The following is a 23261-nucleotide window of genomic DNA, read 5'->3' on the forward strand; positions in this document are numbered from 1 at the left end:
GCTTACCCCCTTCGTAGCTTGGCACAGGCAGACAGGCTTATCCCAAAGGCAATGTGTAAAGAATGTATACCAACACTCACAGTAGCACAGTGAAAACACCTCAAATGGGCATCACACCAGTTAAGAAAAATAAAATATCTTTATCTAAACTAAACAAAAACCAAAACGATAAAAATCCAACATACACAAATAAAAATATAACTTTCAAAAGGTTTCAAGAATTTGTACCATAGAAAACTATGGATGTGTGACTTTTCACCAAAGTACCTGTAGATGCATCAAATTTCACAAGCCAAACAGCCGCAGTGTCGGACAAAAAAGAGATGCAACACTCCTGAGAACTTGGGGAGGCGAGGCGACAGTCCTGCTGCATGCAGAGGAAGGGTTGCATCGAATCCGGTCTGTACAGGGTTTGATGCATTGATTCTTTGTTACGGATCCTGTCCGCGAGTGATGCGTCAGAAGAACTTACCTCACAGGTACGATGCATGGAAATCCAGGATGCGTCAGCGATCGATGCAGCAGCGTCGAGCAGAGCTGGTTTGTCCTGTTCAGCCGCGATCCCTCGATGCGTTGAATCTTGCAGCTGCGACAGGCACTGCTGCAGTTTCCGCAGCAGTGTGGCGATGTGTGTAAATTCTTCTCACGTCGTAGAGATGCATCGAGAAAACAGCCGCAAGAAGAGCGATGCGTCGATCTTTGTAGTTTTTTTAGCTTCATCTTTCCTCCAGCTCCCAAACAGCAGCAACAGCATCCAGAGGCCCAAAATTGGCACAGGCACCTTTTGGCAGGTCAGAACTCACAGCAGCATCTGGGATACTGGGGTGAAGACGTTGCGTCCCTGAGACTTTGAAGCAGGAGACCAGCACACTTCAGGCCCTTGGAGATCCCCTTTAAGCAGGGGACACAGCAAACAGCAAAGTACTTCTCCTTTCCTTGGCAGAAACAGCAACTGCAGGCCAAACAGTGGTGTTTAGGTCAGGCCCGCCTCTTACATCAGCTGAGTAGTGCCGTTTAGACCAGTTCTGCATTGAGAGCTCCTCACCACCAGCATGGTGACTGGGACAGACTGACTTGCCTACTGTACAGCAGCATGCTGTCGGATGAGCCAGGGGGTGTGACAGACATAGAGACACTTCTCAAGGACTTCAGCAGCTGTATTAATTACATTTTTTCCCACCTAGAAGCAGCAGTGTAGTGTTGTAACTTTACTAGACACAGGGTATTGTTAAATTAAGGCTACCACAGTAATGTCACACTGAGGTGGGATTAACTATCCCTGTTGAAAGCACTTGACTGTACCAATGATGCACTGCATATTCAAAAAACACGAGTTGTTGACAAGGGCTTTAGGTTAGTTCACTTGGATTTAGGGTGATTTGTGAGTTTATTTTACTTTTTGGGCACAGAGAAAATTATTTGCTCAGAATCACAGGATTCTGAAGACTCAAACCCCCTGTTCCAAGGGAGGTGGCTGTAGACAGTATCCACATCTCCTCGCATTCCTTCCTGTCCTAGCTGAGGTCTTTGGTGACTGAATTGGATCTTAGATATCTCCTCCTTTTGTCCTAAGTTCATGAACGCCCGGCATTGGAGCGTCCAGTGGTGGTTTAAAAGGAACTTGGTGATGTATTGAAAATTACATGTACCTTTATTGCCCCCTTAATTGGCCTCTTGTCACATATTCAAAATTCAACACAGAGTTGGTGAGAATGATAGGTATGCAAGCGCAACAGAAGCAAGTTTGAAGGGGGAAAGAGATGTTCTTCATGGGGGCCAGCATCACAGCAGGTATGATTCCAGTCACCCTGTCACCAAGTTAAATCAAGAGGGGTGCTATCAGAGATTATTGCCCCTGAACTAAGGCGTGGAACCTAAAAGTGTTAAAAACTCTACCCTGAGCAGATCTGAGTCACAAGTGTGGGAGTTAGGTAGATAAATGGGCTGATTGATTACCAGTAATACAAAAATGTGCATGGTGGACTTGCCTTCAGAAGATTTTCCATCTTCCCCTGGCTGGCGGCAGCCTCTCTGGATTTAGGTAAAAGCAGTATTGTCCCATACCTGCTTTAGTGGAATCTATGGTTATTCACAGAAAGATGCACAGATTGGGTAGTTGGCTGACCTTAAGTAGGGCTTAAACAGATGGTTCAAATACAATGTTGAAGTGGGAGAGATGTAAGTCTAATGGATATATTGCAGATATATGTGGTGTTGTGTCTTGCAAGCATCCATAAAAAGAATTACTTGTGGATCAAAACGGGAACTCTCCGAGCCAGAGGACACAGGGAATAATTGTAGTAGTACTAGTGGGATGTCACGATATTGCATGCCACTATCCCCCAATATTAGATGTAGACACAGGTAGAACTCGTACCATGTCCTATGCAGTGGCAGCGACCTGGCCAGATAGGCCATTTTCCTTTAATTCATTTATTGTGGGAGATTTATGAGTCTTATAGATATTTTGCAGAGAAATATTGTGTTTGGTTTATGCAAACAGCCATACAAAGTTACTTTTAGAGCAGAGCAGGAACTCTCGTAGTCATAGCTCTTAGGGATTATTTGTAGTATTATTAGTATTAATAGTGAGCTGTCACAATATTGAAAACACATGTCGCTATCCTGGTGTAACGCTCAGTATGGAATAAAAGGTTAATCAGAACAGTGAGCCATTACAGGTTAGCAGGGAGCTGCAACCAACTTCAAGGTGCAGAGAGGAATGGTACAACTTTACAGTCTTTAATTATCCTGGCGCTGCAATTAGGGTTAATTTGGGCAGAAACCATGGTCCAATGGGTTAGTTCTGAGTTTGTTTTTCTCAGTGCCGGATACGTGTAGTCATTGCCCGTGCACTGCTGTGAACACAGAGGATTGATGCTATCGGTGTAAGGTTGGGGCTGTCTTCCCACCTGTGTAACTGTTTAGGAGATGGACTGAAGCATAGCTTAATGAGTTTAAAAAGTGTAACTTTTGGGCATGTCAAATCAGGCTCCAGTGCCCTCAAGGTGGTAGGCAGGGAGACCATGAATAATTCAAAGTAGAAAAATGCAGCAGAAATCACTGCATTAGATGGTAATACTAGTGAAGCCACGCTGCCTTTTGCATGACTGCCTCCTAGTGGCATCCCATTTGGGTCGCACTGGTATTGGGGGCAGGTTATATGAAGATCCTCCTGCGTTGGTCGAATATGCAGATGGGTTTCTTATGAGGAAGGAAGGGAAGGGAGAGCAGGGGGAGCTCTCTCCGATCGTAAAACTGTAGGTAGCCTGGCAGAGGAAGCCCTGGAAAGATATACAAAAGAGATTAAATTTACTAGAGGTAGATGGATGGCTCACACAGTGTCCTCGGGATGCCTCACGGCAGGGACACTGAGGGGGATAATGACGGCACACAGCCACAGGCAGTGTAGCTGTGACACTCCCAGGGCCCTTGGGATGCTTCATGGCAGGGGTTACTGAGGGAGCTAAATGACAGGCCACAGGCTGAGTAGAGGAGATGCCCACACAGGGCCCTTGGGATGCCTCATGGGAGGGGTACTGAGGGAGCTAAATAACAGGACACAGCCTCAGGCTAAATAGATGATGCTCACACAGGGTCCTTGGGATGCCACACACAACAACAGGGTCCAGGGCAAGCGAAACTACACTTGCCACCAGGGCAGGTCCTGACGGACACCCACCAAATTCGGTATCAAGTTGAAGCCTGGAACCGCAGACACAGAGGGCCGGCCAAAGGGGCACCTCGCAAACACTATACTGTTTGGAAGCAAATAACAATGAAGATACAAAGACAATAGAAGTATATAATAACATGAATGTTATGAATGACCAATGAGATTGCGAAATGTACAACCATGTTATGTCTGAATAAACTGCAACCTTTTAAGGCACCAAATCATTGTCAGTGGTGTGATGTAAAAGTAGAATGGATGCAGTTAAGTGGGCAAGAGGGGGAGGAGGACTCACCCCTGGGAGGGGTTAAAACCCAGGCCAGGGAAGACGTAGCTGGGAGAGAAGTTGACCTAACAGCTAGGGCAGTCGACCGTGAGTCTGGGGAACATGGTCAATTCTCGGCAATGATGCTGAACATCCTGTGATTCTGGGCAAATCACTTAATCTCCCCATGCCTAACAAAAATAAATGTGTCCTCATGTAACGCAACTGGTGCTATATAAAGCACTCTGATACCCAATACCTTTGGGTCAAGTTTGCGCTATATAAAATTTAGAAAAAAAAATAACCCAGACACACAGCAAGGCCAGTAATCCTCCTCAGTCTCTCCAGCTCTTCTCTTTGGCAAAGGTTCCTCCTGAATTCCAGGAATGATCTAAAGTTCAGGGGTTTTAGGTCGAATACTTGTACCCCAAAATATATTTGTTCTCTTTTTGTGCAAGGGGCTCTGAGCCCAGTTCTAACCAGTTCTGGGGGGGGGGCACTCTGCAAGTGCATAACAACATCCATTGTCAGTGTAATCCTTGGCTCCAGACACACCACATGGAGGCAGAGCCAGCATTGAGGAAGGCAGGCACAGCCCTATTCAGGCACAGGTGCTACTCCTCTCACCACTCCAAATGCATATGAGGCCTATTCAGCATAGAGCTGACTCATCCAGACTCCTGGAGCCACTGCATCTCCCCAGGCCTTGTTACTGCAAAGCCAGACAGTCAGTCAATCCACAAACCGGCAGAGGCACACCGTATGGTTGAACAAGGAAATATCAACCTTCTAAAAGTGGTATTTTCAAACACACAATTTAAAAACCATCTTTACTAAAAGGTGTGTTATTAAATCCTGAGTTCAGGTATACAAAACTCAATTTTTCTTTCTTATCAATAGTGAAAAACAAAATTGGCAGTATTTCCCTAACAGGGCATGTTACACATAACAGTACATGTCCTACCTTTCACATACACTGCACCCTGCCCCGGGGGGGGGGGGTACCTTGGACCTACCATAATGTTGCCCTATATGTAAGAAAAGGGTAGGTTAGCGCCTGGCAAGTGGGTGCACTTGCCAACTCTACATGCCAGGTAATAAACTTTGCACATGCACCGCCGTGGCAGGCCTGAGACATTTTTTCAGGGCTACTCGTGTGGGTGGCACAATCAGTGCTGCAGGCCCACTAATAGCATTTGATTTACCAGCCCTGGCACACTCAGTGCACTTTACTAGGGACCTACTGGTAAATCAAATATGCCAATCATGGATAACCAATCACAATAGCAATTTACACAGAGAGAATATGCACTTTAGCAGTGATCAGCAGTGATAAAGTGCCCAGAGTCCTATAGACAACAAACACAGGTCAGGAAAAATAGGAAGAAGAAGCAAAATGTTTGGGGATAACCCTGTAAAAAGGGCCATTTCCAACACATGGTATAACAGGAATTGTCTTTTACCTAATGGAACGTTTTGTAGACTAGATCAACAATACCCAGGCTCCGAGGGACACAGAGTTACCCCGTGACTTTAATAGTACACTTTTTTAAAGTGGCATTTTCAAAGAGGCAATTTAAAAACCAACTTCACTAAAAGATGTATATTTAAATTGTGAGTTCAGGGACCACAAACTCCATCTCCCTATTTGTTTGTGATTGAAAGTTACACTTGTAAGAGGGTCCCAGGCAGCTCCACTGATAACCCATGGAGAGATAGTCCTTGCATTAGTGAAAAACAAAATTAGCATATTTCACTGTCATGACATTTAAGACACACCAGTACATGTCCTACCATTTAAATACACAACACCCTGCCCATGGGGCTACCGTGGGCCTACCTTAGCTTTGCATTACATGTAGTAAAAGGAAGGTTTGGGCCTGGCAAATGGTTGCACTTTTCAGGTTGATATGGGAAATCAGAACTGCGCACACAGACACAGCAGTGGCTGGTCTGCGACATAGTTGAAGGGCTACTTGTATGGGTGGCACAATCAGTGCTGCAGGCACACCAGAACATTTGAATTACAGGTCCTGGGCTCATGCCATGCTCTTTACTAGGAACTACTTACCAGTAAATCAAATATGCCAATCATGGATAAACCAATCACCAAGACAATTTAAACAGTAAGCACTTGCGCTTTAGCACCGGTCGGCAGTGATAAAGTGGCCAGAGTCCTGAAACCAGCAAAACAAAATGCAGTACACAGTCAAAAACAGGAGTTCAGAAGCAAAAAGAACAGCGGAAAAACAGGCCAAAGATGCCAGGTCTACCACCTGTTGAAATACCTATTCAAGGCAAGAGCATTAACCTCATTCTCTTCTTCTTTTAAAGATAAGAAAACTATGCAATCCAACTGAAACATTTTTCTCATAATCTGCTCTTCTTCGTCCACACTGCACTAAATTGTGAGCTGAATACATACACGCTAACAAAGAAAATCCCAGAGTATCTATGTGGTCTACTCTGTATCCCACACTTTTCAGCAAGTTGTACATTTCATGCACAGGCTGATGGCTGTGTGTACAGATTCCTTTACCATGTAAATAGTAGTACAGTGGTGGCTATATTGGCTAAAATATTTTTAACATGTACGTGCAGGCTGTACATATGTTTATATTGCTTCTTACCCTAATGAAGTTCCAGGGATACCATCCTACGGAACAACAAAGAAATATGTTGGCCACATGTTTCCAATATATTGTGGACAAACCAGTAAAGGAAACAAAAGCTTGGTTACAGTGGCATGAAAGACTAATGGTCTAATGGATGGTGCAAATGAGCCAATAACATATTCTTTCTTCAGAGATGACCACCCTAGAAATAGTGGTCAACCAACCAGATCGCACTTTGTTCACTCAGCAGATGGTTTCTGAATTATATGTTAATACTGCATTGCTGTAACCCAGAGATGTACAATTTGGACATGTTGGTTGCATTTTGGATTGTACAGGTTCTATGTTTGCCACATACAAATGGTTCAGCAGCCCATCACAGTGATGTTATCTGGCCTTGTGCAGTCCTGACCTGCTACATTATTCAGCTGTGTCCTGCATGAGGATTATTTAGCACCAAAAAGTGACAAAGTCTGAAAATAACTGAATAGGAGAAAAATGTATGCAAGCATGAAAGCAAACTTAACAGCTAAAACACATGTGCCCAGCTCAGAGCTTTTTTCACCAAAACGAATGACTTAACTGGGGCACTTACTTAGAGTTTAGTGAACAGTATACTCCACCACATTTGTACAGAGTGCACGGACCACAAAACTCTAAATAAGGCCATAAGTCCAAAGGTAAAATGGTTGACCCAGGTGACACACCTGTCATATTCGAATCCCACTCCACTGCGGCGGGCTGAACTCACATCTAAGTCCAGGTCAGTTGCTGACATTGATTTACATTGGTGTTTTTTATGTTTGTGGTGCTTTTTGCCAGAAAATGTCAAAATAAATCATACCTTTAACTCCTTTATTACAATATTTGCAAATTTTGTAAACATGTTAGTACATTTCTCCTTATAAATATATTTGTTCGAGGATCCTATTTGTTTTCTTCCTTGCCTTTGATATTGTTTGATACTGGTTACTTATTTGACACACTATTCTCTATGGAAAAGCCTGTTGCTTCAGGTTATAGTTACCAGGGGTTAGCCCTATGTTTTCTCATTGACGATACAATTTTACCAACAAAATTTCTAAGGGGCTTATTTAGAGTTTGGTGGTGATGATAATCTTTCACAACCACAAGGTGCCCTTGCCTGATTTATAGATGGGCAGACCTAAAGTATGTCAGTGACAGAGACTACTCCATCTCCGTCACTGACATACTCCTCTGACAGAGCAAGGGCCGTCTGAGCTTTTGCCATTTGACTGTCTAGCTGTATTGCCCATTGCATCAATGAGAAACACGGAGGTATGTCAGGACTGCCTTAACAGCATTATAGGCCCCCGGGCAAAGCAATGCATGTTGCCCTGCCTATACAACCACTCAAAGGAATACAAGTGTTTAACTGAAAATTAGTGTTAAATTCTGGTCTGCATGTGCTTGTGGGACCCCAGGGTGCTCATGCATTAAGATGGCACTGTGGTAAGGGACGATATAAGCATTTATATGACCCCCAACCATGAGAGAAAATTCCCATGGTGTGGGGGATCATTGTTTTTTGTTTTTTCGAAAACAGAATCCCTCTTTGGGATTTTGTCTTTGACATGTTAAAAGATTGATGATGCTACCATAATTTTGACAGTACTGTCTATTATATTTTTAATACATTGACAGAACCCACCATGACGACCATGGCTGTAATTCCTGACAATGTTTAGAGTTGCCTGCAGGGTTGAAGAACACCTCCTAAATTTGGCGAGTGGAGGACCCTCGTATGGCAGGAATAATTTGAGACCTTCCAAAATGTCTTATTTATCAACATAAAGAAACACTCATTTAGCCATAAATTGAAATTTTGATTTTATTTGAAAAGCAGTGTAATGTGCAAATGCAGGTGTAAATTCAAAGTGGGAATATGTTAAAAACGTATATGTCTACATTGATATATGTCAAGGAGTTGACGATAACAAACCTATTTTCAAACTGCATTTATGAATGAAAGAGCATTTTTGGTACCTTAGCAACATTGGCTCATTGTTTACAAAATGTGCCATAATAATGCAATCCATTTAAGGTGAAGAGATTGGACAAGGAAGACTCTGAGAATAGTCTGCCGGCAAAATATTTCAAATTAAACTTAGAAGAAGATTATTAGCCAGTGTCTGATCATATTTGCCTACAGAAAGGTGACTTGGCTTGGAAAATACTTTTTCTGGGCTCATTCGGCTAGGTATGAAAACTGCATATGCCTGCTAGAAAGAGATGGGGCGGTAATCCGATTTTCATCGTTGTCATACAAAATAACCAAATATGGCCAGAGGATATGCACACATACAAAATGATCAGCATTTTTTTTCTTTTCATTTCACGTTTAGAATAAAACATTACCCTGTATTCTTTCTACTAGAATTTTTCAACCATATTTCTTGAATTTTGTATTATAACCGTACATTGATCATGTGGGTCATATTAATACTTTGCAACCCCACCATAGTCCCTGTACATATATTGTGTTACATCGGGTTTAGCAGGAGTGATAGGGGCTGGGAGGCAATCATAGAGAGTTTGAGAATGGGCTGTAAACGCTGCATGTATGTCCATCTGACTGGTGGCTAGGTGGGTGGGGGACACTCTGATCATGGTAATAGGGGCGGTCACTTCTCAGCAGCCATGCAAGTAGCTGGCCAGCTTTTTCACCCTCTGCATGCATTTTTGCCTGATATGCTCTGTAGTCTAGGCATCGCAGCTGTTAAATCTGTTGGGCATGGCACTCCTTCACTTTTTTTAGTGCTAGTCGCTCAGTGGGGATAGTACGCGCTGGCACTTCAAGGGCCCTCAGGGATGTCTCCATCTGAAACAGGTCTCGGCGAAGGTCAGCCCTCATCCCAACTGAGAGAGCACAAGTCTGAAAAATGTATAAGTGCACCATATTTACAAGCACGTAGTTAGTTTAAACATGCGCTGAACACGAGTGTTTTATATTTAGAAGTGAAATACACAGAGTGTCTTATATTCAGTAGTGAAGTGTATAGAATGTTTAAGTAGAGTGACAATAATCGTAATAGTGTGAGATTAATGTAGAAATGTTTGTGATGAATATGAAAACCTCATGTTCTCATGTTAAAGGAATCATGTTAGAGTTGAATGGAACTCTGAAAACCAGTATATTGTGTAGGCCTTAGGGCAATTCACAGCAAATCTAAACGTGCTGCTAAAATAATGTGAGATGGGGTTAACATGGTTCTTCCAAAAATGTATTATCGAATTAAGTTTGAAATATATGCTTTATAGATGTGTTGTTTTAGAAACGTATGCTAGTTAAGAATGTTGTTTAAATCAAGTTAATGTTTTAGAGTGCAGGGACCCGCTTCATGTAAATCAAGGAGGCCTGTACTGATAATGTCATCTCCTTTGATGTGCCATGTGCTCGTTAGAAGAGAAGTCGAGAGGTGTCCAGCACAGAGCTTCGCGTGTGCTTTACGACCTATAGATATGGTGGAGTCTGGAATTTGAGGCCCACTGCAGGACGGACTGTATGCAGGTGCGAGGGTCCTAATCAGCTAGAATGAAAGGGGCTTTGTTCAGTGGCGCTTGGCGCAGGCCTGTAGGAGTTTCCAGGAATTTCAGGGGGTATCGGCGCACTGGAGAAGAAGCCTGGGAACCAAGGTCAACTTTAACGAGGGTCTTGAAGAGTACCATCATGGAGTTTACCGCGCAAAGATGTACCACGTGAGGGGCGTCCCAAGGGGCGTTTCTATTGGAAATGTGATTTGGTATTAGGGAAAGCGACCCGGGAGGAGGGTAGAGCAGATGATTTTGGGAGCCTAAGGAAGCGGATGGGTAGGCAGATAGGCTGATCAGGAGAGAACCCATTATCAGAGAAGAGACAAAGAGAAGTGCGTGATCTTCTTAGGAAGTCACCACGGCTGACACCTAGAGGGGTAAAGATCTTGTTAAGTAGGGATGTCACTTAGTATAGTGTAGGGACAGACTAACCTGAATTTTCTTTTCTGTAATGACTTTGAGGTTGCAACTTGTATCCATTTTGGCAACGCTCATGTTATTTGAAATCGTACTCATTATTCTGTTTTTCAGACTCAGACTATTCAAAAAGTTCATGTTCATAGTGATACCAATTTATCTTCTGAATCTCATTTTGAGAAGTTTGTATCTTCAGTTATCTTTGACTTTATATTAAATCTTTGAAACTTAAATTTGGTCAGTGGTCATTTAGAGTGGTGTAAGTTCTTAAATTGATTGACCTATTGTTAGATTGCCTTTTACTCAATGACAGGTACCAACGATCCAGTCGACTTGGTTTGGGAGCTGGTAAAGTAACTAGTAACCAGTAATCCCGCGTTAGCAGTTGGTAGCAGAGTGAGGATGGTTATCTTCTTGAGGAAGGTAATCTAGAGAGGTTAGTTTACCCCAAGGCCCCTAGACATCGAGAGACGAGCAGCGGAAGAATCGTGTGCAGAAGGTGCAGACGGTGCGAGAAAAGCAGCAGTATCGGAGGAGAGTGAGTATAACAAGGGTCATGCGTGAACAGATTGCGGTGTTTGTGTCGTATTTGTATTGTAATGTCTTGCGGAGTTGAATGCCTGTAGTGTGAATGAGAGAAGGTTGTGAGCGCGCGCAACCTGGTAAACTGGTTACCTGGTAAACGGGTGAACTGGTGAAATCTTAAGTTCAGGCCAGAGCTTAAGTGGTTTTGGGTGTATCGAACATCCAGGGTAGTTGTCGACCATAGTACGGAGGTCACGAGGTACCATTGACCGCCGTGGATCCAAGATAGGGGGAGTGCAAGAGTGAGTGTATGAGTAACGGACGCTGGTCGAAAGTTACTGCGTGTGAGTAACCTATCGGAGAAGGCGATTGTCTGGAAGTAAACGGAAAGACATTTCGTCAAGTTAAGGTGACAACTACAGAGAGACTGTGGGCGGACAGTCAAGAAAGGTGATCGCTTGGACGGAAGTAATCATTTTTTTCAGAGTATGAATGGGACGCGTGCATGACCGAGGAGACGAGCTGAGAAAGGAGGGGAACTGCTGCAAAGGGGGACGGGTGACGTCGGCTAGAGCCGCGCTGTGATTGAGCGGTTGGTGTGACGTTAGCTAGAGCCGCGCTCTGGTTGGGCGGCTAGAGTGACGTCGGAGGAAAGTCGCGTACGGATAGGCCAGTTAGTGAGAACTGGGCTGAGATTGGTGGAGTATCATCAGGAAGTAAACAAACGCAGAGAAAGAGAGAAATCATGAAGTGTTTTAAGTGTTTGAAAGGGATTTTTAAACGAAAACGAAGTGAACATTATTATGGGGAAGAGGCTCCGCCGGAGGGTACACCAGCTCATTATATGGCAACGAATGTTGGGCTGCATACCATATTATGGATTGGGGCTTGGAATAAGCTTACGGAAGGGAATGAGGAAATGCAGTTCCCGAAGTACGGGACGTTTAAGTTAGAGGTGTTACATCGGCTAAAAGCAACCATGTCCTCATTGAAACCCTCGCCCAGACCAACGCAGTTTGAGGCCCTTAATGCATGGATTAGGGCTGCACACGACAGAAATTTGAACAGGCGTCAACAAAGGCTGACGCGATCGGTAAGAGCAGTGCGAGATTCTAAATGGGATGAGGAGGCAAAGCGTTGGAGGGTACAGGCTATTGAGGTGGAAAAAATGTATCCGATGAGGGAGGTGGCAGGAGGAGGAGGAAACCTCATGGAAGAAGACGAGGAAAGCGAGTCGGAGGACAATCTGATAAACAGATTGTTAATGGATAGACCACCTCCGAGAGTGGGGGTGATAGAAGATAGGGGGCTCGCAAGGGAAGATGGGAATGCCATAGAGGGGTATACGCCACTCCCTATATCGGAATGGACACCTACCAAAGGTGGGGAGACACCTCAACCTAGTACAGTACAGAGTGTAGTGGGAAGGTTTGTGGTGCAGAAAACGCCAGCCACCGAAAGGGTTGAGTCCTTTGGATTGCCAGACGCTCTTCAAGTGCCTGTTACCATAGGACCTATAGTATCGATCTATAACCCAGAGAGAGATAGAGAGGAAGAACTGAGGCAATTGGATAGAGAAAGGATCGAGATGGAAAGGAGGAATAACGTGACAAATGCATGGAAGCAATTGCCAGGTTCGGTAACGTGGAACACCCCATTAGATACATCTGTAGGCCCCAACACAGGACAGGGAGGTCAGAGAGGACCGATGGACCTAAGGGGACCGCGGCCAAAGTCCTATACAGAATTAAGAGCTGATTTGAGGGAATGGGATGGGTCCGCAGTAACCCAGAGTAATAGGTCAAGAACAGAACCAGAATGGGAAAGCAGAGGTAACGGGACTGTATCTCATTGTGGGGCCAGCGAAAGCAGTCAGGGGCGGGAAGGCCAAAGTCAGGAGAACAGAGGAGTTACACGTCCTACGGATGAGAGGGAACAGCAGGAGCAAAATAGTAGGAGTGTAGAGTGTGAGGAGATGTCCCGTCTCTGGGAGAAAGGTGGAGACCAAATGGTACAGGCTTTTCAGAATAGGTTTAGGTGCCTTCATCATGTACTCGGAGAAGACGTTTAACATTGGAGAAAGGAGAACAGTGATAGGTCCCGCCACGCCTCGAATAATCAGGAATCACAGGGAAGTAGTGAAGAAAGAGGGAGTAATGGAATACCTTACCATGCATCCCGCGAAACTAGCCAGGATGGGGAGAGAGGGGCTATGAGGCATGAAGGAGTGTTTCACCACCCACCTCGAGAAGATGGAAAGGCATGGGACCTAGAGAGATGGGAACAGGGGAGGACTCCCTATAACTCACCAGTACCTAAACGTAGATCTCGGAGCTGGGATGGGAGAGATGCGGATGGAGTAACTAAATTTAGTGTGTTGAAAGCTGAAATTAAGGCAAAGAGACTTGATGTCACTAGTTTAAAATCAGATGTTGATGAGATAATAGATGGAACATTGCCTTTGGAAAGGATAGAATTGTATGAACAGGATGAGTTATTGTTCATGGCAAAGGATATTACTAGGAAAGCTAGAGCGTTTCATGAGAAACTGACTGATTTGGCAGACAGGTATGCCGTGGATTTATCTAGGACAAGGGCATTGCAGAGTAACCACAGATTACAGTACGCAGACCAGGACCTAGATGAGAAGAGAACTACTGGATTAAAAACACACATAAGAGAGCTGGTATCAGGGATAAGGGTGTGGAGAGAATTGGACAAATGGGAAGAAAGGTGGTCGAAAAAGGGCACAGTTAGACGAAGTACAAATGTGATGACCCCCGAGGGAAGGATAATGCATATGGAGGCATTCCCTTTGCGAGAAATATCAAACGGAAATTATGTACATGTGCCCTGGAGTAGAGGAGACTTAGCTGCATTTACCAACTCATTTCCGAAGTTAAGGGACAATCCAGTTGAGTGGTATAAGCAGGTAGAAAGGTTTGTCAAGATCTCGAAAGTATTGTGGATTGATTTGAACACGTTGTTTGACATCGTGGTCCCATCTGATTTGTGGACCCCGTGCAAGACTAGTGTTGAATGGCCAAATACTGAACCAGTGAGGGATGTTCGAACTAATGGACCATCCGAGATTGTCATGCGAAAGTATGAAAGGGTAATAGCTTGGTTGAAAGATAAGGTACCACCACAGGATATAGATTGGGTGAAGATAGATCGAACGAGGCAAGAACCGAAGGAGACCGTTCATGAGTTTTATGAGAGGTTGTTGAAAACATTCAAGCAATACAGTGGACTCGATGTAATGGATCCCAAAGATATAGGACAATTTGTGTCTAAGTTTGTTTTGGGGTTGAGACCTGATATTTGCTTGATGATTCAGCAACATTTAATCTGTTGGCAAAACAAACCACTCGATGAGATCCTACGTTATGCAAGATACTGTAGTGACGAGATAGAATCTAAAGCCAAGAATCTAAAGGAGAAATTGATGGTGGTGCAAATGCAGTCCGCCGGGAAGGGTGGCCAGCAGAAGCAGGGGATGGGACGAAAGCCAAACGGTCAGAATAAGGATAATTAGGAAGGGCAGAGACCTAGGATAGACTTTGCCACTTTAAAGAAAACGACAAAGTGCCACCAGTGTCACCAGGTGGGACATTGGCGACGCGAGTTTCCCTTTAACCCTGAAAATGGAGAGTTAGAAGTTGAAGAACAGGTTCAGGAAGTTCCAGCTCCAAAGGGGACAGTTACAGGAAGCAAAGGGGCCAAAGGGGGGACTTCGGCTCCGCGAACTCAGTTCCCACAGCCACCGGAAATATCGACGGGGGGAAAGGTTTTCAAACAAATGCCTCTCTTTATCGAGGAAGAAAAGTGTTATTACATTGATCCATTGACAGGACAGCATGTGAGTAGTGAGGAGGACTGTACCCTCGGGGCAGTCTTAGAAGTGGATCAAAGAGGGCCGTTTGTTGAGGCAGAAGTGGCAGGGTGTCCTACAACGTTCCTAGTGGATACTGGAGCTACTCGATCGACTCTAAGATCAGCGGTGGTTCCAGACTTGCCGATGTCAGGGGAAACAATTCAGGTGGTAGGAGTCGCAAACAAAAGGCTGACTAGTCCATTGACGGAACCAGTGTCTGTGAAGATAGGAAACCATATGAACGAACATCAGTTTGTGGTTTGTGATTCGAGTCCGGTATGTCTGTTAGGAAGGGATTTGTTGTGCAAATTGAACTGCACAATATACTGCACCCCGCAAGGAGTGGGAGTACAGACTACCGACGATGATGCTACTTTTAAGGTGGCCAATTCAAAATCCTGTGTAGAACTATATCCTACTCTGACAGTAGAAGATCTTCCCCGAGACTTACGAGATGCAGTGTCGTCAGAGGTATGGGATTTCACAGGAGAAGAAATAGGATTGATAAAAGGGGTAGAACCAGTAAAAATATTGGTAAAACCAAATGCTGAGTTTCCAAGAACGCCTCAATACAAATTGTCCCAGGAAACGATTGCAGGAATAAAACCTGTGATCGAGTCAATGATTCAACAGGGAATACTGAAAGAAATCGTGGGTAGTCCTTGTAACTCCCCGATTATGGGTTTGCAGAAACCTAGTGGGAAATTCAGGATAGTGCAGGATTTACGAAAAATTAACAACATAGTCGTTTCATGTTGTCCCGTGGTACCGAATCCTTCAGTGATACTGTTTCAAATACCATGTCAAGCAGAATGGTTCACAGTGATAGATCTTTGCCAGGCCTTCTTTTCAATCCCATTGGATGAAGAGAGCAGATACCTTTTCGCTTTTAAAATGGAAGATCGCGTTTTAACATGGTGTCGAATCCCACAAGGATTCACAGACAGCCCATCCATCTTCAATCAGTTGTTAAAGAAGAATCTCGAGAATCTAGTACTGCCACAGAATTCGGTTCTGGTACAGTACATAGATGACCTACTTGTTGCGTCAGAGACAGAGGAAGCCTGTAAAGCCGACTCAATTGCCTTACTGAACCATTTAGCTGAAAATGGACATAAGGTATCTCCAAGCAAGTTGCAGTATTGTCTGACAGAAGTACAGTATTTAGGGTACCGGTTAGAAAAAGGGAAACGTAAGGTGTCCCCAGAGAGGATTGAGGCGATAATGAAGATGAATGCGCCTACAACACAGAGAGAAGTTAGAATGTTCCTAGGAATGGTGGGTTACTGCCGACAGTGGATAGTTAACTTTTCACTGAAAGCAAAGCCCTTACAAAAACTGACGCACAAGGAGGTGAGTGATCCGGTACCATGGGACGAAGAATGCTTGGTGGCGTTCTTGCAGCTGAGAGACGATTTGTGTCGTGCTCCGGCTCTGGGAATGCCTGATTACGAGAAATCATTTTCGCTCAATTGTTGTGAGAGAGAGGGATGTGCTTTGTCAGTCTTGGCACAGACCCACGGAAATGCCCGTAGACCAGTTGCATATTTTTCGGCTACATTAGATCCAGTAGCCGCAGCGTTGCCCGGATGTCTCAAATCCGTTGCTGCAACGGGTGTCAGCATTGAAAGGAGCGAGAGTATTGTGATGGGACATCCAGTGGTGGTGTATGTACCACATTCAGTTGAATTGCTAATGACCAGGACGAAGACGCAGCATCTGACCAATAGTAGGCTCACGCGCTACGAGCAAGTTATTCTTGCCGCGGAGAACGTGACCCTCAGGAGATGCTCTGTCTTGAATCCTGCTACTTTAATGCCATTACCTACTGTAATAGAAGGCGAAGGATGTGAAGACCACGATTGCCTTGATGTGACTGAACTATGCACGAAACCCAGACCAGATATTGTGGATGAGCCGTTGTCTGACCCCGATGAAATTTATTTTGTTGATGGCTCATGTTTAAGAGACGATACTGGTCGGTTGAGAGCAGCTTATGCTGTTTGTACCATTACTGGAGTTGTGGAAGCCGCTTGCCTGGAAGGAGTACATTCCGCACAGGTAGCAGAAATTATTGCCCTAACTCGTGCCTGCATAGCAGGAAACGGAAAGAGAGTCACCATATACACTGACAGCCAATATGGTTTCGGTGTGGTTCATGATTTCGGGCAGTTGTGGTCTCAGAGAGGTTACATGACCTCCTCGGGTTCGCCCATTCGAAATGGAGAATTTGTGAGACTGTTGTTAGAAGCATTACAAGGTCCAGTTGACATTGCAATAGTAAAGTGTGTAGCTCATACTAAGAATACAGATTTTGTGTCACAAGGCAACAGATACGCTGATGAAGTCGCACGTTATTGTGCGGAACAAAATTATTCTTTCTCAAAAGTGGAAATAGATGGTGCTGAAGAAAAGACAGAATTAAGTATGATGTTAGAAACTGTAGACACTTGGGAGGATTTAAGAATGATGCAGGAGAACACACCTGAAACAGAGAAAAAGGCATGGGAAATAGCAGGTTGTGTGCGAAGTGAAATGGATTTTTGGGTTTCAGCAGATGGGAGGGCTGTGTTACCTGAAGAATTAGCTAATCCCATGGCGAGAGAAATACATGGTCCAGTACATCTAGGAAGGGATGCTATGATGAGAGTGTTTAGGCAAACTTGGTATTGCCCTAAATTTAGAATAGCAGCAGAATCAGTATGTAAGCGATGTGTTACCTGCCAACAACTGAACGTAGGCAAACGAACACCAGTCACACTGAGTCACATTGGGAGGTCGGAGGGGCCTTTCAATAGAATGCAACTAGATTTCATCGAAATGCCAAGAGTTAATCGCCTTCGGTATGTGTTGGTGATTGTATGCGTATTTTCCAGATGGGTTGAAGCGTACCCTACACGTAGGTGCGATACACTCACAGTGGCTAAATTGTTGCTCAGGGAGTTGATACCGCGCTTCGGGGTGCCTGCCTCTCTGGAATCGGACAGAGGAAAACATTTTAACAGCGAAATAGTGAAGATGTTGTGCTCCACACTGAATATCGATCAAAAACTGCATTGTAGTTATCGACCAGAAGCTTCAGGAATTGTGGAGCAAGTGAACGGCACTCTGAAGAATAGATTGGCTAAAGTAGTGGCATCCACATCTTTGAGTTGGCCAGATGCTCTTCCTTTAGTGCTCATGAGCATGCGCAGCACCCCTGACAGGAGGACAGGTCTCTCTCCACACGAGATTCTGATGGGGAGGGCCATGAGACTTCCCACGGTTCCAACTGCTGCCCTATTGAATATTACAGATGATCTGATCTTGGATTATTGTAAAGGACTGTCTGACGCCATCCATTCTGTGTCCCTTCAGGTGCATGCGGCTGAAGTTCCAGCATCGAGGAACCTGTGTCATGACCTGAACCCAGGGGACTGGGTGTTGGTCAAGAAGCACGTCCGGAAGAACTGCCTAGATGTTCGCTAGCGTGGGCCCTTTCAGGTAATCCTGATCACGAACACCGCGGTGAAGTGCGGGGGGCTGCCAAATTGGATCCATGCATCCCATACTCGAAGAGTTCCAGCACCTCTAGAAGAAACAGCTCCTATCCCAGACGAAAGCCCAGAAGTGGAAGAAGAGTCGCAAGAAGGGATCGAAGCAGCTGAGGGGGTGTCGGAAGAAGTTGGGAACGCATCGGATTCAGATGAAGAGCGAAGGCAGGACGGCAGTGAGACTGAAGACGCAACTGAAGGAGAGAGCAGCAGTGAATACGAAACAGACACAGATCAGTACCAGAGTGATCAAGAACCGAGTGTGAGGACGAGATATAGGAGAACAAGGTGTGAGGCTGCCACTTGGCCGGGAAGAGACAGGAGGCTAAGTTTGAGGTCGGCCCAGGAGGAAACACTTGTTCCTATATCCGAAGACTCGGATCAGGAAGAAGATACCCAGGAGGGAACCAAGGAGGGCCCTAGAAGGTCAAGGAGGGTGCGAGTGCCTAGTAGAAGATACTCTACTCCTGATTGGATCTACCTCGTTGCAGATGTCGGTGGGGCACAGAACCGGGAGGGTCAGGGAAGTGAACCTGATCAGAACTGACCCAATCATCACAGTACAAATACTGTTCCTGCTACCGGGGGCGGAGACTGAAAGGTTGCTGACACTCAACATCGTCTATCCTCCTCTCCTAAGCGGAATAAGAAAATTGATTTTAGAAACAGTTGAATTTCCAGTTTGCTGTTCACGATATCCAGTGTTGGAGGGAACTCTCCTTCGGTTAGAAATGCTTGAGCGAGTAGTGGAAGCTCTTGGAGTGCTCATTGTGTTGGACTAACACCACATTGCGAATGTCTTCAAAGGGGCGCAGAACTGAAAAGGTGAAGAAAGTGATCCTGATTAGAACGGACCCATTTGTAACCGTGGATGTAAAACTGATAGTACCAGGAGTAGAAATTGAAAAAACGTTAACTCTCAATTTCGTCCGTCCACTTGTCCAGAGCGAAATACGGAGAATAATCCTAGAAACAGTTGACTTTCCATGTTGTTGCAAGAATTGCCCAGAACTTGAGGGAATGTTTCTTCGGATGGACATTTATGAAGACGTAGTGTCACTCCTTGAGCCATACATAACTTCAGACGGATATAAGACTCTTGAAAAGGATTTGTAAAATTATTGCAAGATAACCTAGCGCCGAGTGGAAGAAGAAAAATGGTAGGGGTTTCCTTTTAGCGGATGGAGAAGGGCTAGGGTTGTCTGTTTCTACCGGACTTTAAACTGTTTTGCGGAGTAAATTGTCAGCTTCCAAGTGTTCCAAAGAGAGACATTGTGTAAAAGAAAGACTTTGTTCAGAGAAAAGAAGAAGCGAATGCTGGAAGAACGTCAAGAGCTACACTGTTTGTGAACATGGAGGCTGGCAACCCGAACCGCAGGGCAAAATGTATAGTTGGCACACTGTTGGGAGTGGTGATTTCCCTGATAGTTTTAGTGGTTACTGTCTCATACATAGTGGGACACGAGAGAGATGCAACTGCAGTCAAGGAGGTCAAGGGAGTGTCAACACCGAGAACCACTATTGTTAATGATAAGGGAAACATCAATGATAAAGACAAAGCGTTGTTAGATGCAGAAATAAAAAGGTTACACACAGATGAGTCACAGGGAAATTTCAGGTCAAATGCTTATGCAAAATTACTCTACGAGTACATTGATGTCATGGAGGCGAAGAACTGCTACGTTTGTATGCAGTTACCAGCTTCTGTGGATGAGGGTATCAGATACCATCATCTTCCATTGACATATGGAATCACATGCAGTTTGTTGTTGAGCATATTTTATGGACGAGAAGGATTTGAGTATTATTTCTCGAATTTCGACTCGACATTGCCAGAGGTCCCAAATTACAAGCATTTGAACAAGTGGGACTATTACAAAAGCGAAGACAGATTACACAAATGGTTCATTCCATGGAAAACGTTAGATACTTCACATGCCCGAAGAAATAATCTGACTTGTCAAGTGTCAGAAATTGAGAAAAAGTTTATAGGGCAGGTAGATACTAGATACAGGAGGCAGAAGATTCTAAAGGCCTCAGGACAATGGGAAACAGATTGGACCAAGGAGGAAAGGATACATCAAAGAAAGGGTAGCTTTGGTCCAATTGCTTTAGACAAGGAGAAATGGGGGAAACTGTGCATTCACAGGAGTTACTCCTATTATGAGAATCTGTATGTAGGTCAAGTCAGTTGTGAACATGCTTTTCAATTGGAGTACTACTCCAAGGATTTCCTGAAAGAGATGCAAGCAATTCCAAATGTATATTTTGTATGTGGAAGAAATGCCTATGTAAAGCTACCAGATAATTGGTACGGATCATGCTATCTGGCTATTGTCTTCCCTAAAATATATCATGTTGAGAATTTAGAAACGACGAAGAAAGGAATACCAACTAGAGGGAAGAGAGGGCTGGGTGCAGCAGAAGTAATTGGGGATGTATTTGGTGCTGCATTCCCTATCCTAGGAGTGATACTGAATGACATTAAGATTAGGAGGTTAGCTACAGTCGTAGATAGGCTATCTGCCAGTACTGCTAGATCATTGATGCTGGTGGAAGGTGAGATGCAATCGATTAGGGCAATGGTTCTTCAGAACCGACTTGCTTTAGACGTTCTGTTAGCTAAAGAGGGAGGAGTCTGTAAGGCTTTGAAGGTCCAGGAGTGCTGCACTTACATTCCGGACAATTCAAAACCTCTAGAGAAGTATATACGAAACATCACTGCAATTCACCATGAGATTGAGGATTTGGCAAAAGTAAATGTGTGGGAAAAAGTAGGTCAGGGAATGGGTAAAGTTGGAGGTTGGTTTGCCAACCTAGGAAAGGGTATCGTTTGGTACATACTGAAACCCATCATCATAATTGTGATTTGTGTAATCACTTTGTGGGGATTGGTGCGTTTGTATCAGTGGTATAGAGCAAATAGGTTGCAGAGATCTATGAGGAAACAGGAGGAAAAGTTGACAGCGATGCAGGACACTCAATACAGGAGTCTAAAAGCATTAGAGACAATGAAAAGAGGTGGCACTGCCACGACTTCACTTTGAAGGGTTCTACATTTTTGTGATGGTGTCTTGATGGTGATGACCCCTGAAGGTCATCAAAGGGGGGATTGAGAGAGCACAAGTCTGAAAAATGTATAAGTGCACCATATTTACAAGCACGTAGTTAGTTTAAACATGCGCTGAACACAAGTGTTTTATATTTAGAAGTGAAATACACAGAGTGTCTTATATTCAGTAGTGAAGTGTATAGAATTTTTAAGTAGAGTGACAATAATCGTAATAGTGTGAGATTAATGTAGAAATGTTTGGGATGAATATGAAAACCTCATGTTCTCATGTTAAAGGAATCATGTTAGAGTTGAATGGAACTCTGAAAACCAGTATATTGTGTAGGCCTTAGGGCAATTCACAGCAAATCTAAACGTGCTGCTAAAATAATGTGAGATGGGGTTAACATGGTTCTTCCAAAAATGTATTATCGAATTAAGTTTGAAATATATGCTTTATAGATGTGTTGTTTTAGAAACGTATGCTAGTTAAGAATGTTGTTTAAATCAAGTTAATGTTTTAGAGTGCAGGGACCCGCTTCATGTAAATCAAGGAGGCCTGTACTGATAATGTCATCTCCTTTGATGTGCCATGTGCTTGTTAGAAGAGAAGTCGAGAGGTGTCCAGCACAGAGCTTCGCGTGTGCTTTACGACCTATAGATATGGTGGAGTCTGGAATTTGAGGCCCACTGCAGGACGGACTGTATGCAGGTGCGAGGGTCCTAATCAGCTAGAATGAAAGGGGCTTTGTTCAGTGGCGCTTGGCGCAGGCCTGTAGGAGTTTCCAGGAATTTCAGGGGGTATCGGCGCACTGGAGAAGAAGCCTGGGAACCAAGGTCAACTTTAACGAGGGTCTTGAAGAGTACCATCATGGAGTTTACCGCGCAAAGATGTACCACGTGAGGGGCGTCCCAAGGGGCGTTTCTATTGGAAATGTGATTTGGTATTAGGGAAAGCGACCCGGGAGGAGGGTAGAGCAGATGTTTTTGGGAGCCTAAGGAAGCGGATGGGTAGGCAGATAGGCTGATCAGGAGAGAACCCATTATCAGAGAAGAGACAAAGAGAAGTGCGTGATCTTCTTAGGAAGTCACCACGGCTGACACCTAGAGGGGTAAAGATCTTGTTAAGTAGGGATGTCACTTAGTATAGTGTAGGGACAGACTAACCTGAATTTTCTTTTCTGTAATGACTTTGAGGTTGCAACTTGTATCCATTTTGGCAACGCTCATGTTATTTGAAATCGTACTCATTATTCTGTTTTTCAGACTCAGACTATTCAAAAAGTTCATGTTCATAGTGATACCAATTTATCTTCTGAATCTCATTTTGAGAAGTTTGTATCTTCAGTTATCTTTGACTTTATATTAAATCTTTGAAACTTAAATTTGGTCAGTGGTCATTTAGAGTGGTGTAAGTTCTTAAATTGATTGACCTATTGTTAGATTGCCTTTTACTCAATGACAGGTACCAACGATCCAGTCGACTTGGTTTGGGAGCTGGTAAAGTAACTAGTAACCAGTAATCCCGCGTTAGCACAACCATTATGTGTATTCAATAGCCTTGGGGCACCACCTTTATTGATTCCCGTTCCGTTAGTCTGGCAGTTGAAGTGCCCCAGTTTTCCATTAGGTTGTTGGATGGAGCGGTATCCGTCGTGTCCCTAAATACTTGGGGGCATATTTACAAGGAGTTAAAGCCACCAGAACATCACTTTTTGCAATGTTCTGGTGGTGTTAAGCCCTTCGCCT

Source organism: Lissotriton helveticus, chromosome 6 (assembly GCF_964261635.1).
Source record: "Lissotriton helveticus chromosome 6, aLisHel1.1, whole genome shotgun sequence".
NCBI lineage: Eukaryota > Metazoa > Chordata > Amphibia > Caudata > Salamandridae > Lissotriton > Lissotriton helveticus.